Below are 14,655 nucleotides of genomic sequence, written 5' to 3' on the forward strand. Positions count from 1 at the left end.
TCAGTTTGAGCTCCCTGAACAAGATTCAAGTCTCTGTAAAACAGATCTCTGTCCCCCATTCTTAAACTTCAACACTTAAGATGCAATGAAAGCCTCTATAAGCCAGGTCACCGCTCCCAATTCATTCAAAACAATTCTTTATATGCAACACAACACATAATACATTCAAAGTACCTATTCTGTATAGAGGTAGGTAGCAGCACAGCCAAAATGTGTATGCATGACAATGTGCAGTTAGTTACTTACAGTACATGTTGTGGTCAATAATCATATGGCTCTATTCCAATCACTGTGTCCTATCAGAGACCTCCATTTTACCTGGGTCCTGTAGAGGATTTATGTTCCTAACTACGTCACGATGACCAATCAGAGAGAGTAATGGGTGATTAAGGATACCAGATCTTTTTCAAGCCGGGGGGTGAACTGCCAGTCAAGGTTCTATTGGGCCTCATCTTGTTATAATGGGGCGGGGGGTTGGTGGCGTCTGTGTGTGTCAGGGTCCTGGGCTCTGTATACTAGATTAAGAGCATCCATCGTCTATGTTGTAGAGTGAGAGCTGTTACTATGAATGATGGGATGGATCACCTCTGCCGTGGTCTGCACAGAGCTATCCATTACCCATCAACTCCACTTTGCTAGGCAACATGTCTCTCTGTAGGTGACAAAGGAAACATAAGGGTTACGCCACTCATATATAGTGCATAGAGAAGGATAAGAACGTGAAGAAACTGAGCTACCTTTGAAAATCAATGTATCTTATATTCAAGATGCATGAATATTGTGGTAAGGCTACACTGTCAAACTGAAATACTACACTCTACCACATAGTTTAATAAACAGGCAATCAAAATAGGGGAGTTAATTTGTTTAAATGATATGTTTACAACTGGGAAGTGCATCAAAAAGTAATTGACGCCATGTGAGTAATGTCTATAACACTACATTTATATTGTATTCTGCAACTGCATATGGTGCGTTCAAAGCCCAGGAAGATATACAGATGTAGGATCTTAATTTAATCTCCCTGTTTCAGGAGAACTGTCCTGCAATGCAGGAAATGTAAAACATGTAGTGTATTTGAGGTTTAAAAAGACTTTCCACATTGAAATGTCACATTTGATTTTCCCTTAGTAAAAAAAATGTATCAACCCCTACAAAAATGCCCATTCATTATAATCCACGTAATAATTCACATTTCCTGTTGTAGCAAACTGGCTCAAATTAAGATCCCACATCTGTACACAGCACCTGTATGGATGTGAAGATGTCTAGATGACAAACTGTACAGCAGAGGAGAGGTAGATTGTTACTCTTATTACTGAGAAGGGTATACCAGCAAGCTGAAACCAGGTGGATTGCTCATGTTCACAGGATTGCCAGAATAGAAAAGGTTTCTTGAGACATGGATTCCTGATCCAATAGAAATAAGTACAAAACTAAAACATATTACTTTGATTGATTGATCAGTCAGTTTTGTTGCTGATTGGATTTCTATATATATGCATTTTGGGGTGACACCCAAAAGAGAAACAGCAGCCAGGAAATCAGTAAGCAAACAAATATAAAAAATCTTCCTACTAAACCCCTTCCTTCTCACTAATGTGATATAGCTGTGTATCGTTGCTGCTGGCTGGCTACAGTATCACCACAGATACCTCTGATTAAGATATACGTATTTGCTCCACAAAAATGAAAGTAAAGTTTCCAGTTTTTCCCTCGGTGAGCAGAGCCCAGGCTCACAGCTGGAAGGCAGCTTTAGCAGATTTGATTAGTTTCATTTCATTAGAAAACAAGGAGCACGTCTCCTCTAATGTTTCTAAAAACATAACCCTGTCCTATTACACTTCAGATTCAGCCTCATAATTGTGGTAAATTGAGATTTGAACATAACATTGAAAAAATACAGCCACCAGCGGATTTAATATATAACCGCTAGATGAGAAGAGAAGCAGCCTGCTTTGTTTGATATTTAATAATAATAATATGCCATTTAGCAGACACTTTTATACAAAGCGACTTGTGTGCATACATTTTATGTATGGGTGGCAAACCCACAACCCTGGAGGAGTAAGGACCATGCTCTACCAACTGAGCCACACAGTACCATGTGTGGGAGGAGATGATCATGGGTGAATACAAAGTGCCAATTCATTGTTACATCTGCATTTCAAATTGCTTAGGTGCAAAAGATCACACAGCTTGTGGTTTTATACCTTGCATTCTGAAAACTGTTGATAAATAAATAAATAAATCCTCTGTAAATCCTATTACAGAGAAAGGTAGGCCAAGGCTCGGTGGGATGCTAATCTGGTCAAAGACAACTCTGCTGTGGTTTCACAGTTTAATTGGGAGTTTGGACTCATTATTAGGAAAGCTCGTTGCTGATTGAAATACATAGTCTTTGATTAATCAATACACCACTGAGATACCAGAAAAAAACAGCAGATCACATTGTCCTCAGGGACCAGCACTGAGTAGCTTGTCTGAGAGTTTACAATCAACAAGTCATTATTTAAGACTACCACAGTATTACACCTTGATGCAATATACAAATACAAATCAGGAAACATCTACATCCAGCAGGTTTAGCAACTATGACTCTAAACATGGACACATCAATATTTCTTACTCTTCTTACACTTAGCCACATGTTGTGTTGCTATGCCACTGTTTGCCTATGCCATTTGTGGAAAAGTGCTATACAAAGCCTACGTAATTGCTAATAGAAGGTTAAAGACAGGGCGTTCATCAAGATATGTGTTTAAAGCTGGAGAACCTTGACTCTGTAAAGGTCTTGGCAAAGGCTTTATATTGAAGCAGAGCTCTCACTATGCTATAGTACTGTAATTATAGCTCAAAACCTAGCCATTACATTACATTACATTACATAAACTGTAATATTGTGTGTTGTGTGCTTGTGTGCGTGCATTCATAACCATGCGTGTGTGTATGTGTGTGTGCAGCCTCTGCACCAGCCTCTACCCTCCAGCTAAAGGCAGATAAGGAAATGATAGGCAAAACTTGAGACTTGTTAAACAAGACTGATACAGTACAAAATAATATTTCTGAGCCTGAAGCTAAACTCATTTGGCTCCATTTGCACTTCCTGTAACATTTTTCTGAGTTTTTCTGTTTAAAAGGCTTTGAAAAGAACAGGAAGAGGGACCTATTAGCCCTGCAGATGCAACCCAGGGGATGAGATTTGGGTTTTAGATGAGATGTGGGTAAGGAGGCCTGATACAGATGTCGGATTGTAATATGACCCAATCCTGCAGCAGGGGGCAGCTGGAAGCGGTGTTTGTAGGCTATGCAATGCAGTACCCTACCTAGGGGGCTATGGTTTGGGGAAGGCTCTGCAAACCGACCTCAAAACATCAAGTGTCATCAAGTATTATCAAGGCTTGCTAAAGTATTGCGAACTGACGTAGCGCAGTGGTCTGAGCAGCAAGTTTCAACTCTGAGCATCAAGAAGTTCATTCCCAGGGCTGGGCAGTCATTTTGACACTTTGTAGGAAAGGAAACTAATGTTGGTGTAGCATATTTAACCAATCCAAAAGGCTGCTGCATACCTGCCTCCAAAGGCACCTACCTTAATAGGTAGTACTTTTCCAGTAGGTTACTGCCATTGGGGCCGGGATTCGAAGACAGCATCACGTGATAACGTATTCACATTCCACCGAGTGTGAGACATTTGTAGCCACATTGTAGTCACTGTAACAGTGTGAGCAACTAAATATCTGACATGAGAATAACAAGTAAACAATTAACAGAACCAATCTCCTCAGTACCTGTTAATGAATGAAGTTGACACCGACCAGAATAATTATCATACGGTATAGGATCCTCTCGAATATTGCTTGGTCTTCTGCACCATCGTTGTGGACATGACAGATAAGCTTGCATGGATGAAATCATGCAGGCTACGATTTTTTGAGATACAGTAGCTAAATAAGCTATTTTACTCACTGTTTAAGAATGATTAATAGTCAGAATAGTGGTGTTTCACTGTGAAGCTACAGTGGTTCATCCTTTTAAAGTTGCAGCGTACTGAATTCTATGGCACATTATTTAAGTGTCAGCCATTGTAACCATTAAAGCTAGTTATTAGTAGTTTGACCACCAGAGGGCATCTTTGAGAAGCATTTGATAGCCTTCAATAGTGGCTGTACTAGAGAATTTAAAATTTAAAATAGTATAAGGGACTGATTTTAATAAATGTTGCTTAATATTATGGTGTTTCTATCCAAGAAAAACGAAAAACCCTCAGGGTTTCTGTTAGGAATGGAAAATACGGAGCTGTACAATGTGACGGTCGGGAGTAGGCTACAGTACTAACAGCATAACATTCCCACACCCTAAATGTATAATTGTAAATGAATAAACATCTCATTGATTTATCAAGACCAGTCCCCATGCTTGTCTCAGAGCAGCACGGAATGGTGCTAAAATAGTTCAACACAGTGGGTAGGCTATTGCTTCAAATCCTATTACTTCTAACTTTAATATGCTCTTTAAATAAATAAGACCTGACACATGTATCGAACCTGCATCTGTGGCAACGCATGTTGTACTGCAATGCAGTATCTTAGACCGCTGTGAAAATGAGCAGGCCCCATCCACAAAGTATCAAAATACAGAGAGGTGTTGGTAAAGGTATATTGTCCTGCAAACAGCCCATAATGGACTATTATCATACTGTACATGGGGTCCAGGTCAGGATAACCAAAACATTTCTTTATTAAAGACAATCAGAAAGAATGTTGGTACTTATTTATTTTGATCCAAAGCCATGAATGAGTGAGTCACTCAGCTTTATGTAGGTGCCGGGCTATATGACTGTGCCTTGATAATATATAACGATATTTTGGAGGTTATTTCATTTTCAAAAAAACTAAAGTGAGCAATTGTAATCTGAATAAAGGCCAAAATAATGTTTGTAAAGGCCAAAACATTTATTTCCCTTTTTAGAGGGAGAGAAACGCTGGGCCAATTGTACACCGCCCTATGGGACTCCCAATCACGGTCGGATGTGATACATAACAATAATAATAATAATACTTTTTGTTGTATTATTTGTTTAGTCTTTTCTAGTGGATTAAACTGAAATTGCAACCAATCACGGCCGGTTGTGATACAGTCAACCCAACTAAGAAATACATTTGACAATAGAATTATCTCCCTACCCTCCTTGTAGGCAAGTCTATTGTCCAGCTACCTGCTAATAGCCATAACGGCGCTGTACAACATGACCCGTATCCCCTGCCCTTGTGCCTTGAACCTCGCGCACCCACCACTATTTCAGTGGATACAGGTGTAGAACTGCAAGGCAATCCCATTGTGCGCCACTTCGGAGCCATGACCAATATATATTGTCCTGCTAATAACAGGGTTAATAATATATCTTTGAGAATGTCCAAGGGGCTTTCATATAATTCTAAATTAATAATAATAATAATCACTTTGTTTAAAAAATAACACTATTTTGGAGATGATTTTGTATTAAAATAATGTAAAATGAGCGAGAAAAATACCATTCTTGAACATGGGGTGAGACATTGTTACTAATTTGTTTTTAAAAAAAGCCAGTTTGTTATTTAGAATGATTTATTTATGTTTTTAGAGGGAGAGAAACCAAAAACCTACAGTCATCTCATGGGCCTCCCAGTTGAGGCCGGCACAGGTATTGAACCAGCATCAGTTACAACACAGTGATTTAGACCACTGTGCCACTCAGGAGCTGTACAACGTGATTGGTTGGGAGTAGGCTACAGTACTACTGAAAGAGAAAAATAAGTTTCTCTTAGAATAAAAACCTTAGTGTAACAACAGTTTTAGTAAGTAATACTGAAGTTGTGTACAATAATCCGTTTCTATTTAGGTTTATGTCACCCATTCATTGTCAGTTAGAGACACAGTAGCGCCTTGGGACCCATAAGCATAATAAGTGCTCTAACTCCCCCTTGCGCTGGTCTGGAGCGATGAAGTAGTGATGCAGGGTACCATACTAAACCACAAATTACCTCTAAATCCCGCAGTATAATCGCAAAACCTTTAGTGGAGCGACCGCTATAATATTGCATTAGAGCTGCTGATTTTTTCTAATGAGTAGGCTTGCATTGTGATTAATTCATACAACTATCACACCTGTGCATATTATGAAATGACACAGATGTTCAAGATAACATCGTTTATATTCTTGGATAACTAATTGAAAGGTGATATGATGCAAACTAACTAGATTAGAAGGCCTAGGCTACTTCATCCTAATGTAAGCTAAATGTATTGGATACAAAACAAATATTGGCATGTGATGAAGGATAACATGTCCAATATAATTACATGAATGCATTGCAAACAGGATTACTGTATATAGTAAATTAGATGAATATAGCATTGTAATATTAATGCATTTCTCTCCCCTTCAAGGGATTAGACAGAAGAACTGGAGTCACCCAGGTGCCCATACCTCAAAACCAGAAACATGTGGAGACATCAACACTTTTAATTTGGAATATATGGTAACATTTAGGGGGGGAGGGTTCTGTATCTGTGCATGAGTCCTTAAAACACAGTATATTGTACAAAATAAGTCATTCCCAAGTGAGGGACATCTCAAGATTAACCTCCAACATTCATAAACTTGTTCAGTACATGAGGGCAAATTTAGTCATGACAGCCACAGGTTTTTTTTTATACACAGGACAGGATTTGACAGGTTTTGTTCCAGCCCTTCGCTAACACCTAATTCAACTAATTGTAGTCTAAATTGAAGACTTGCACACAGCGCAATCCCCTGGCACAGATATCACATCTGCATTTTAGAACGAGCTTCATAAATTACGATGTCCTGACATCTGCATGATAAACAACAACATGTGTGAATCTATTTCTATCTAACATTGCAATGTTGCACACTCCTGAATAATATCCTAGGATATAATGATTATCCTGGTGGATGGAAGGTTCACAACAAGTTCTTTACATCGGCACGATGTCAGGTTGGGATTTCCTTCAACCTGGAACAAGCAGAGACAAGGGGGGAGAAATTAAACTCACTGCTCAAATTTCAGTGCTGGTTCAAGTTGCTGAAGCCACAACTATCTTTATTAATGTGTAATCATTTTGGTAACTGTTTTGTATATTTTAGCCTTGGTCAAGTTGTTTACAGTAAGAGTTGAATAACTTAACCTCTAATTTTAACTAGTAATACCAACCCCAATTGTGCAACACAATAGGCGAAGGAAAAGTGTCAAGAGAAACAAACATTGTATGCAGCTAGCTAGCAAAACAGTCTCCTCAACAGAATGCACAAATAACTTGGCTGGCTAGCAAGCCTAGATTGAACAGAACAAAGCTGGCTGCATTTCCAAAATTTTTCATCAGATTTTGTTAAAATGTCTTACCCCCAAAATGAGTCAGGCAGGACTTTTCTCCTGCTAAGTCAATACAATGAAGTGAAACGTGATTAGGTGCCCACTTTGGTCCCTGAAAACAAAATGGGGGGAAAACTATTTGCTACATGTCTTTAGCTGGCTAGCAAGGTCATTAATTCATTATTTAAAACTGTCTGGGTCATCACAATTGACACATTGCTGAATCTTTGATTAGTTAGTTTAGACAGGTAGCTAGCTATCGCTTCTGATGTGTTAACTAGCTAGCTAGACAACGTTTGAATTCACAATTCATATTAAAGTAATTTGTTGAACATTTTAACAATTTGGTGAATAAATTAACGTTAAACTTACATTTCACGAAGTCATTCCTTATTTTTCTGGAAAATCATATCCCAAAGCTGTGTTCGAATACTCATACTATCTGCACTAACCGTACTATTTGTGATGTAAATTGAATATGTCGTATGCTTATTGGTCATAGTATAGTTAGCCAAAAGTTTCCGGATGTCATCCTAAATTTGCCAAAATACAAATTATACAAACAGGGGACACTATTTCCGTGCTTTTAGGGTCCATAATGCAATTCTTCAGGAAATGGGCGTGGCTTCACAACATTTTCAGTTTTGAAGAAAATGGCAGAAAATATGCAGCTGAAAGCGGATACAAATTCATTGCTTTAACTAATTATGACAAATGTTAAGAAAATGTTGAGCAATGTAATAAAGTAATGACTTTTCAAATAAATTACGTTTCACATTATATTGGCTGACAATTTGTTAGCTACGCTATTCTTATGAACCGCATAGCATTACAGCAGTGTGTACCGGTATGTTAGCTAGTTACCTAACGTTAGTTGGCTACTAATACATCGAACTTGCCAGGCAGTGTATTAACTATATGCTATCTAACTAACTACCCAACTTTTATTGACTTGATTATTCACATAATTCTTAGCTATGTGGTATAGTCGTTGTGCGTTCTCAATGGACATTGTTAAATCTGTCTATCTACTCCGATTTCAGAGCTCATCACCCGTTGAATATGGCCGGTGTCAGTAAACGCAGGCAAAAAAAAGCGTAATTCAATTGTTGCCAGAAGCACAGTTACAGTCACCAACGCTCTGGATAACATGAAAACCTCCTAACCAGCTCTGCTAGGGCAAGTAAAATGGTCATAGTTAGGTGTTCTCTTATTTGTGTCTGGAAGTAGCTAGACTGCCATTGTGAGGTCAGAACGCTCGGATCAACCCTACTCCTCGGCCAGAGCGTCCAGTGTGTGCTCTGAATTTACGAACGGACAATCTGACAACGCTCTGGATTTACAATTGAAATCGCAAAATATCTAGCTAGTCATTTGTTATGCTAACAAGCTAGCAAGAGGTTGCATAGCAACAGCATCAACTTCGGGTAGACAGGCGAAGCGCTAGTACATTCAACTGAAATGATACCGTTTTGTTTACAGCATACTAAAATTAACTAACAGTATATAGTATATACTCATTAAGTATGTAGTATACAGTATGTTAGTATGGGTATTCGAACACAGCTCAAGTGTTTTCTTTTTTTTTTTAATTTCTGTGCCATAAGGTGTTATGGGATAGCCTCCCCGGCGAAGGACACATGGGATTGGGACATGAAAATTGACATCTTGCCTCAAAAGGCTGTCATTGTAAATAAGAATTTGTTCTTAACTGACTTGCCTAGTTAAAAAAAGGTTAAATGTAAAAAAAAAATTTTTTTAATTCTTATTAAATCACCAGCTGATGTCTCGTTAAACCATCAACATGCGCTAAATTCACCCGCACAGCTGATCTCAATTGCAACCATTATTGGTCATCTCATTACCACTCCCTAAAAGTCTTTCAAGATATGTTCGCCCTCTAGTTGGTATTGTTATCGCAACAACTTAGTCCTTTTTGAACAGACTAAGGGCAATTTATCTATTTGACAAGCATTGCGTAAAATATGAATAAAGTATTTCCTCATTTACCAAGGCAAATTTACCAAGGCAATTTACCGACACTTTGTATGAATGGAAACTGATGTTGGTGTAGCCTACTGACTTATTTTATTTGTTTACTATTTATATTATCCATAGTGTTTGGTATGGTCATTGCTTATCTCTGGACTTTCCATATTTGAAATGTCAAACTACATCAAGTCAATCGGGTTATTGAGCTATTTGTGCCAGAGCTCGGGTCTAGCGTTTGAGTGAGTGAGAGAAAAAATACATTTGATAGCAAATCCCAATGACTCGACTGCCCCCACATGGAGAGAAAGAACTGCTCATTTTCAGCCAGGAAACTTTTCAGCAACAAAATAATGATCAAGTTAAGACCTTCCCTTTTAAATCACTAGTGGGGTGTGAAGACAGCGTCAAGAAATGTTCCGAGTAAATTATTGGAGGACAACATTACAGTTTAATTGTAATATTATATGTATAATATTTAGCTGTTTTTAATGATCTGCCATCGATACTTGGGCCTACTGTACATGCAGTCTACATGTTCTGAAGGTATCTTGTGGCTATACAGATGTAGGATCTTAATTTGATCAATGCAGGAAATGTAAAACTTGTAGTGTATCTGAAGTCATTTTCACAAAAACATTTTCAACTTGATTTCCCCTTACAGAAAATGTAAACCCCTACAAAAATGTCTATGATACACATACATCTTACATCTGTACTAGAAACTGAGGTCATTTGTCATCTAGACTACCTACACTACCAGTCAAACGTTTGGACACACTTACTCATTCAAGGGTTTTTCTTAATTTTTTATAATTTTTTACATTGTAGAATAATAGTGAAAACATCAAAACATCAAAACTATGAAATACCACATATGGAATCATGTACTAAATAAAGAAGTGTTAAAAAAATTAAAATAGATCTTTAAAGTAGCCACCCTTTGCCTTCATGACAGCTTTGCACACTCTTGGCATTCTCTCAACCAGCTTCATGAGCTAGTTACCTGGAATGCATTTCAATTAACAGGTGTGCCTTGTTGAATTTCTTTCCTTCTTAATGCGTTTGAGACAATCAGTTGTGCTGTGACAAGGTAGGGGTGGTATACAGAAGATAGCTCTATTTGGTAAAAGACCAAGTTGTCTCAAACGCAAGGAAAGAAAATCAACAAGGCACACCTGTTAATTGAAATGCATTCCAGGTGACTACCTCATGAAGCTGGTTGAGAGAATGCCAAGAGTGTGCAAAGCTGTCATCAAGGCAAAGGGTGGCTACTTTGAAGAATATACATTTTTGGCAAACACTTTTTTGGTTCCTATATCTTCACTATTATTATACAATGTTGAAAATAGTAAAAATAAAGAAAAACCCTTGAATGAGTAGATAGGTGTGTCCAAACTTTTGACCGGTACTCTATATTGGAAAATATTCAGACCCCTTTTTGTTACGTTGCAGTCTTATTCTAAAATGTATTAAATGAAACAAAAATCCTGACCAATCTACACACAATACCCCATAATGACAAAGCGAAAACAGGTTTTATAAATTCAATTGATTGGACATGATTTGGAAAAGGCACACACGTACATATAAGGTCCCACAGTTGACAATGCATGTCAGACTTCATGGCTTGGTTTTTGCTCAGACATGCAGTGTCAACTGTGGGACCTCATATAGACAGGTGTGTGCCTTTCCAAATCATGTCCAATCAATTGAATTCACCACAGGTGGACTCTAATCAAGTTGTAGAAACATCAAGGATGATCAATGGAAACAGGATGCACCGGAGCTCAATTTTGAGTCTCATAGCAAAGGGTCTGAATACTTATGTAAATAATGTATTTCATTTTTTTTATGTTTAATACATTTGCAAAAAATTCTAAAAACCTGTTATCACTTTGTCATTATGTGGTATTGAGTGTAGGTTGATGAATAAAAAAAACAATACATTTTAGAATAAGGCTGTAACGTAACAAAATGTGGAAAAGTCAGGTGGCAGGGTAAAGTTACTAGGCATCCAGATAGATAATAAGAACAGTAATACGGTGCTGCCGTGCCTTCTTCACCACTGTGAGGGTGTGTGTGGACCATGTTAAGTCCTTAGTGATATGGACGCCAAGTAGCTTAGTGATATGGATGCCAAGGAACTCTCAACCCGCTCCTCAGCAACCCCGTCGATGTGGATGGGGGTGTGATCTCTCTCTTTCCCCTATAGTCCACGGTCAGATCCTTGGTCTTATTAACATTGAGGGAGAGGTTGTTGTCCTTTCTCTGACTTCCTCCCTGTAGTCTGACTCATCGGCATCGGTGATCAAGCCTACCACCATTGTGTCGTCAGCAAACTTGATGATGGTGTTGGAGTCGTGTGTCCATGCATTCGTGGGTGAACAGGGAGTACAGGAGGAGACTAAGCACACACCCCTGGGGGGCCCCTATGTTGAGGGTCAGCGTGGCGGAGGTGTTGTTGCCTACCTTCACCACCTGGCGCCTGACCGTCAGGCAGTCCAGGATCCACTTGCAGAGGGAGGGGTTCAGTCCCAGGGTCCCTAGCTTGGTGATGATCTTGGAGGGGACTATGGTATTGAACGCTGAGCTGTAGTCTTTGAACAGCGTTCGCACATAGTTATTTCCCTCTTGTCCAGGTGGGAGAGGGAAGTGTGAAGTGCAATTGAGATTTCGTCATTTGTCGATCTGTTGGGGCGGTATGGGAATTGGAGTGGGTCTAGGGTGTCTGGATGATGGTGTTGATGTGTATCATGCCCAGCCTTTCAAAGCATTTCATAATTACAGATGTGTTTGTTACAGAGCGAAAGTCATTTAGGCAGGCTACCTTGGAACTCTTGGGAACAGGGAAAATGGTGGTCAGCTTGAAACATGTTGGAATTACAGACTGGGACAAGGAGAGATTAAAAATGTCTGTGAAGACACTTGCCAGCTGGTCTGTGCATGCTTTGAGAATGCACCCTGGTATTCCTTCTGGCCAGGTGGCCTTGTGATTGTTAACCTGTTTAAACGTTTTGCTGACATCGACCACAGAGAGTGAGATCACACAGACATCCGAAAAAACAGGGGCTTTCATACAAGGAACAGTGTTATATTCCTTGAAGCGAGCATAAAAGGCATTTAGCTCGTTTGGGAGTTTTGCATCAATGGGCAACTCATGTCTGGGTTTCCCTTTGTTGTAATCCGTTATCCTCTGCAAGCCCTGCCACATATGACGAACGTAGGATCTGGTGTAATAGGATTCCATCTTCCTCCTATATTGTTCTTTTGCACGTTTGATGTCTTATCAGAGGTCACAGTGAGCTTTCTTGTACACGTCCATGTTGGTGTCCTTGTAATCGGTAGCTCGAGTTTTTAGCCCAGCATAGATATTGCCTGTAATCCATGGTTTTTGATTTGGATACATTCTTATAGTCACTGTGTGGATGACATCATCTATGCACTTATTGATGAAACCCGTGACTGTTATGGTAAACTCCTCAAAGCTATGGATGAATCCCGGAACACATCCCAGTCTGTACTAGCAAAACAGTCTTGTAGCGTCGCGTCTGCTTCATCCGGCCACTTCCATATTGAGCGCATCACATTTTAAACAATTCAAAGCCAAAGAAAGAGCTAACCCTTGGTTTTCTTCTGAGCTGTCTGAGCACATTCAGAAATCAGGCCTGGGCCAAAGCAAGGAAAACTGACTATGTAATGGACTGGCAGTCTTTCAATTGAGAAACCAAGCTATTTTTTAAGCTGACTCTGCTGGTGATCCTTAAACATTTTGGAAGACAGTAAATGCACGGAAGCGTACAAATTCCTCTTCTTCCCAGCCTAAGCAAGTTCTGTCTGACTCTGGCATCATAACTGAGAATAATGGAATAAGTGATGCTTTTAATCATAATTTTATCTTGGCAGGGTTTTTATTTGAGAGAAACTGTGGTTTAATTGACCCTGGTCAACCAATTGACTGCTCTTCCCGCTGCCAGCCTAGCTGACTCGACGGTTAACCCGTGAACTTCTAGTGAATCTTTGTTTTATTTTCAACAATTTACTATCTGTGATGTGCTTGATGCCTGGCGTAAGATTGGTGTAAAAAAATCCACTGAGGCTGATATGCTTGATCCATTTTTGCTGAAGGTCTCTGCCCTCCTGATTGCTGAATCATTAACACATATTTTTAACCTGACGATTATATGTCATACTATCCCCAAGGTTTGGAAGGCGGCCCATGTACTCTCCCTTCAAAAAGGTGGTGACCCTTGTGACCTAAATAATTAAATCGCCGTATTTCTAAACAATCTTGCCTAGCTAAAATATTAGAATCCTCGATTCGTTCTCAGCTAAGATATTTCTATCTTTGACATGTATTCTAAATGTACATCAGTTGGATTTTAGACCAGGTCATAGCACTATCTCCGCTGCATCCATAGTTATGAATGATGTGGTCAACTGTATGTATAAATGACAACATTGTGCTGCCCTCTTCATCGACCTGTCAAAGGCTTGAGATACTGTTGATCACTCACTGCTAATTCAAAGGCATTCCTCAATTGGCCTAGACCAGGCTGCATGTAATGGTTTAAAAATTACTTGACAGTCAGGTTTTCTGGATTTTACGAAAGGTGTCCCGCAGGGGTCAATTCTGGGTCCTATACTTTTAACAGTTTACATTAACAATATCGACGTGTCTGTAAAAAACTGTAACCTGCACTTGTATGCCGATGATACTGTTGTGTATGCAATTGCCCCCACGGTTGACCAGGCTCTATCTGAACTACAGTCTGCCTTCATTGCACTACAGAAATAGTTTATTGATCTGAAATTAGTATTGATTGCAGGTAAAACTAAGTATATGTTGTTCTCTAGAGCGCATAAAAATAACTCTGATTTAAGCATATGTACTTTGGATGGTGTCCATATTGGTCGTGTCCCTGCATACAAATATATGGGCATCTGGATAGATGAAACGCTGTCTTTTAAAAAGCATATTGAGGAGTTAGTAAAGAAGCTGAGAATAAAATTGGCTTCTTCTATAGAAATAGATCCTGCCTCTCGCTAAATAGTAGAAGGCAGATTATTCAGTAGACATTCCTATCGGTTCTAAGCTATGGTGTCATCATCTATATGAATGCAGCTGCTAGTTCATTAAAGCCGTTAGATGCAGTTTATCATAGCACACTACAATTTTTAACGGGTGACAATTTTAGTACTCATCACTGCATTCTCTACCAGAAAGTTGGTTTTCCCTCTTTGATGTCAAAGGTTGATAGATTGCTATGTTTTCATTTATAAAGCCCTTTGT

General features: G+C 39.1%; 1 protein-coding gene and 1 long non-coding RNA gene across 2 annotated transcripts in view; both read right to left on the reverse strand.

The window, feature by feature from the left end:
- The window catches only part of LOC139546650 (low-density lipoprotein receptor-related protein 1B-like), a 462,326-nt gene that overhangs the window by 347,911 nt on the left and 99,760 nt on the right, over positions 1-14,655 (reverse strand). The window lies entirely within an intron of this gene.
- Positions 6,485-7,946, reverse strand: LOC139547222 (uncharacterized). Its single transcript, XR_011669362.1, has 3 exons — positions 7,746-7,946; positions 7,404-7,485; positions 6,485-7,016 (listed from the first exon to the last, which is right to left on the reverse strand). It is a non-coding gene; the product is annotated as an uncharacterized lncRNA (long non-coding RNA).

Source organism: Salvelinus alpinus, chromosome 20 (assembly GCF_045679555.1).
Source record: "Salvelinus alpinus chromosome 20, SLU_Salpinus.1, whole genome shotgun sequence".
NCBI classification, from domain to species: domain Eukaryota; kingdom Metazoa; phylum Chordata; class Actinopteri; order Salmoniformes; family Salmonidae; genus Salvelinus; species Salvelinus alpinus.